At 34.1% G+C, this 4993-nt stretch overlaps 1 long non-coding RNA gene across 1 annotated transcript; it reads right to left on the bottom strand.

The window, feature by feature from the left end:
- Window positions 1-2827: 2827 nt before the first annotated feature.
- Window positions 2828-4533, bottom strand: LOC138709210 (uncharacterized). Its single transcript, XR_011334881.1, has 2 exons — window positions 4238-4533; window positions 2828-3646 (listed from the first exon to the last, which is right to left on the bottom strand). It is a non-coding gene; the product is annotated as an uncharacterized lncRNA (long non-coding RNA).
- Window positions 4534-4993: the final 460 nt, after the last annotated feature.

Genomic DNA, 4993 nt, shown 5'->3' with positions numbered 1-4993 from the left:
TGTGGCACTGGTCAAAACTTAGAAATAACTTTCTGTTTCCATCACAAGGGTGTGTGGTCACGGGTTTCAATGGACCACCTGAAAGATGCTTCATCATTGTAGTATTGCTTTTATGGTTGTCAGAAACAATTCAAATAACTATGAAACCACATTTCTCGACTTCACTAATCACTTGCAATGTTAGTATATGTAACTCTTGTCCTGATAATTGTTTTGTGAAGAAAAATGCACTTGGTATACGGTAGCTGGTTGAGAGCCCCCTTAAAACAAAACACAAGACTCGATTAGCCACTACTTCTTTCTTGGGAATATCAAGTATTTCATCCTCATTTCTTTGTGCTTCTGTTGTTTCCTTATAGCCAAAAAAAGTATCAAGCTTGCGATCGTATATTATCTTGGGGTTGATTGCAGCCTCATCTACAATAAGTGATGAAAACCGCTCAACTACAGTGAGGTTTTTTGCCTCTAAGACCAACCTTTCTTTAATCGAAGGAGTGACACCAGACGAGCAATCAGTAGGGCCAGAATATCTCGTGAGTGTTCTCTTAGAAGGCAGTTTAAAAAAACCTCTTGTTCGTATATGGGAATAATCTTTAGGAGATATGTATTGCAATATTATGCATTCTCTGATTGTCTCACTATTCCACCTTGGTATTCTCTTTCGATGATTAAGCAGCTGATCTAGGATAAATTTTGCATGAGTACTGCCTTCATCTGCCTCTTTCTTTATATTTTCCATTTCCTTATGTAACGGATCTCTTTCAATTAGTTGGAGTTTTTCGGTTGTTTTCGTTATCTCATCTTGCTTCTCTTGTAACACCCGATTGAGTAGTGTAATTTTCACACGCAATCTGTTAATATTTCTTTTTAGCTCGTCAATGTTGACAGCGTCTGTTTGCGTGGCTTTATGGTCATTTTCAACTGGCAAGAAGGAAATGTCACTAACTGATGTTGAGCCACTCGGAACATCTTGTTCAAATAGTGAAAAACCAATATTACTAAATGATTTGCGTTTCTTTGGTGGAGGGAGATCAGTTTTAGTAATCGTTCGTCTTGGTCTTTTGATATTTGTCACTTTATACCTTGGATAATGATGGAATATTGTTGGCACAGCATTTGGTTTTAATCGTCTAAATTTTCCATTATTAGAATAATCTTCTTCCTTGAAATGTAAACTACAAACGACTGAAGATGGGGAGTTGCTGTTTGGAACGAAGTCTTGGCGTGAAATCACTTTAAGCCATTTTTCGCATCTTCCTCTATCACTCGGAAATTCGTGGAATGATATTGTTCCTCCACTCTTTTTTCTATTCGAAGTACACAATGGTACACAACAATTCGTCATTTTGAATCACATCACAATAAACTCACTTACCAGTAGAAAGAAGCACAATATTTTAGTATAATCGCACAAGAAACCATACACACATTCCTCAGCGAACCTTGGTAGCTAATGCCATCTGGCGGAAATTTCACATTTTCTCGATTACAGCTTTAACACAGGGATCAACATGAATTGTCAAGGCCGGTAAGGAAGAAGCAAAGCGAGCATCAAGTCGGCCGTGATCCTATAGACTGGTGTGACATCAGTAAATAATCAAAACTACGAAGCAGTGTTCGTAGCGTTGCTTACGAGATTATACAAGCTGGCGCATAGTGCTTGAAAAACGAGTCTGAAGTGGTTCCCTCGTAATGCCAATTCCGCCGCTCGGAGCGCTGTTCTGCCCTATATATTCATAGCAGAACACTTAAAAGACATTGACATTTGGGGCATTTAAAGGACTCACCATTGCTTATTAAATGCTTCGTACAATATTTTATGGACAATAGACGTAATTTGCAAACTTCTACTCCTCAATTATATTACAATAAAAGGCTGTCATTCTTGATATTAAAACATATTACATATAAACCGAGGGACTGTCTGCTCTGTACTTCAGTTCATACACCAAACATTTCCGGAAATAAATTAACTAGACATCTTACATATACGCACTATAGCCTACACTTTTCACCTAATATTATTAATATTGTTATTAAATAAGATATTGCAACTAATTAAGGTACTGCATTATCTTTAATTTCCTTGAATTCATAATTAAGCATTTGCAAGAAGGCGTAACTTTTCCCTCTCTTTTAAAAAAAAAATACGAACGGCACAATAATTGAGAAGTATAATTATTACGCGATTTTTTCTTGCAGTGGTGTAAACATTTCTATAGGCCTACTGATTAATCTATTGAGCACAGTAATAGTAAACGCTGTAGTATTCTTTTCTGAAGCCAAGATTTTCGCAAGAACTGAAGTGCGACACATGTAAATATGAGGAAATGTCCCTCTTTCTTTTGGGAAAACTTGTGATGCCACTGACTATCTACTATCGTGTTATAAATATTATGATTATTTCAGATTGTGATACAGTTATAAGCGTACATTCCTAAAACTTAAAAGTAACAATGAGGATGCCCTATGTTATAGGAAAGTTTTAAACGTGTACATTTAACTTTTTTATGAATGATTTCCTGATCAAGATTTTCATTAACTATGTGCCAAACTTTTGAAGTGAAGAGTGCAATAAGAAACTGTTGGACATCTGATCAGTATTTTAATCATGTGCTGGTTACAGTACATTAGATGTCTTCTTGAATATACCTGGTGAGGTATGTATATGAAGTTTGTATCGTCAATATTCAAGTAGCCTACTTATGTATGTAATTTTTATTATCTGTACAGAAAAAATTTAGCTTATGTGATAGTATGAAGTAATCTCTCACGAAATAACATGGAAGAGAAAGGTGCTTAAATTTAAATATTGAAAACAGGATGATAAGAAGAAAATAATTTTTACTTCCTTTCAATTATTAATGAAACCTGGCCACTCACCATTCGCAGTTGATTTCTATGGTTACAGGTCTATTCTTCATATTCTGTAGCTTTCAAATAATTTCTAAAATAAATATTACGCCTACTTAGCTCTTGTAAAACGAAATTTTCACTTTCACTTTCAACGGAACACTCACTTATATTCAGTTCTTGTATCTTGCAGTAAATTATCCATTTGTGTTCATCTTTCCAATATAACCTCCCATTGAAACGACCACTTAAAATCATGAGCTAGAATTTATTATTTTAAAACCATTTCCACGTACATACTGTTATAATTGTTATGAACCACAATACAAAAGACAACACTGTGAAATTGGATTAATTTACCAAGATCAACATCAATACCGGTAGTATAAAATCACATATAACTTAGGCCTAGGATAGGCCTATATTATTTCATTACTTTATGGCATTAATTAGAAGAATTTACAAATATGCTGAAATAATTTATGACACCTCTTATAGAAATATAAAAATATGTATGTACATTTTGAAACAATGGATATAGCACCACTTGAAAATGTTGAGCACTTTAACAGTAACTTCTAAATTGTTCCATCACGTTGTCTATAGTGTTCATTTAATGTAGCACTTTTAGAATGAACGTGGTTCACATACATAAGAAGAAATGACGATGGAATGAGTCGAAGACATACAGTTTTCTTTAATTTTTAGCAAATGATGAAGTTGAATATATACTGTTACTTCATATCCTAACATAAGTAGAGTTGCCACCATAGATGTAACACCTCCGTAACACCTGAAATGAATATAAAATAAATTAATGTATTGGTAATGATACAAGCATAAAAATAAATTAGGCTAGACATAACCTCACAAAATTACAAACACATGCTAAAACAAACAAAAAAAAAAACTTTACGCATCCGTATATAATAAAACTAGATATTCTAGATATAATTTGATTCACACGATAACCACCTCAGCCTATTTCGCAGCAGCCATTATTAGTTACCAGTTTGAGGTGCATTACCTAATCTCATACTAACCTTGTTAAGTTCTCTAACCTAATTCACTGATAATTACGTAACAATACACAGGTCTAAAATACAGACAAATACACATTAATTACCCAATAAGTACAGCATGAAGATAATTAATTACTTTTGTCGGTATTTTCTAAAAGAGAAAGGGAAAACAGTAACATTATCTCAAATGTTTACATCACGTCGTTCACATTTTCATTAGGCCTATATCAGTAATGCTTGGTAAGTGAAACAATGCATGAAATTATTTTACATTTCGGGTCACATCATTCGAGAGTCGGAAAATGCAATTCGCCACTTTTAACATAGCATTGCTTGTTATATGAGAGAACTTTGACATTTACCTTAACCTATAAAGATACGACCTGTTGGTACAGAGTTCTTCACATAGCAAAACACAGACAATTTTCGAATATAACTTAGCTGAACAAACTTCAAATAACACTGTAATATGCTTGGCATATTTGTAATATTCGTACTCAATTAGTAATGCACAATTAATCGAACTATTTTCACGATGCACTATGCTTTGTAATGGTACTATTCATCATTTCATAGGGCAGAGAGGCGAACCTAGCGGCAGAAATTGTCATGACTCACAGAGACCTACTCTCGATCGTGCTATGCGCCAGCTTGTATAATCTCGTAAGCAACGGTTCGTAGTCATGAGCAAGAAAGAACAACAATCTACTGTAAATATAAGATGAAATGGATGTCATGTAACTGTGAGAAATAGAAGGGACTGTTCCCATGATAAACTGGGACATTGTTTGTCTGTGAATGGTTCTCATTTTGAGGATCTGTTGTCACGTTTGGTTAGTCATAGTGTTTTGTTTAGTTTTATGGCCTACTCAACATGATTTTACATACTTATTTGTCTCAAGTTTGAAGTCCACGAAACGAGCTTAATAAATAGTTAAAAGCCATGAAATGGGTAAATGGGTCTAATTTCTACATAATATTCATAGGTACAATTTAATGGAGATTCGGAACATGTAAATTTTAATATAGGGCGAGTTAAAAAAATTAAGTTTACTGTCACATTCTATATACCTGAATAACTCTTTTTTGGAATACTAGTATCATATTGCATGGTTTAT

Source organism: Periplaneta americana, chromosome 1 (assembly GCF_040183065.1).
Source record: "Periplaneta americana isolate PAMFEO1 chromosome 1, P.americana_PAMFEO1_priV1, whole genome shotgun sequence".
Classification (NCBI taxonomy): Eukaryota; Metazoa; Arthropoda; class Insecta; order Blattodea; family Blattidae; genus Periplaneta; species Periplaneta americana.
This window is presented reverse-complemented; position numbering and strand designations above follow the sequence as displayed.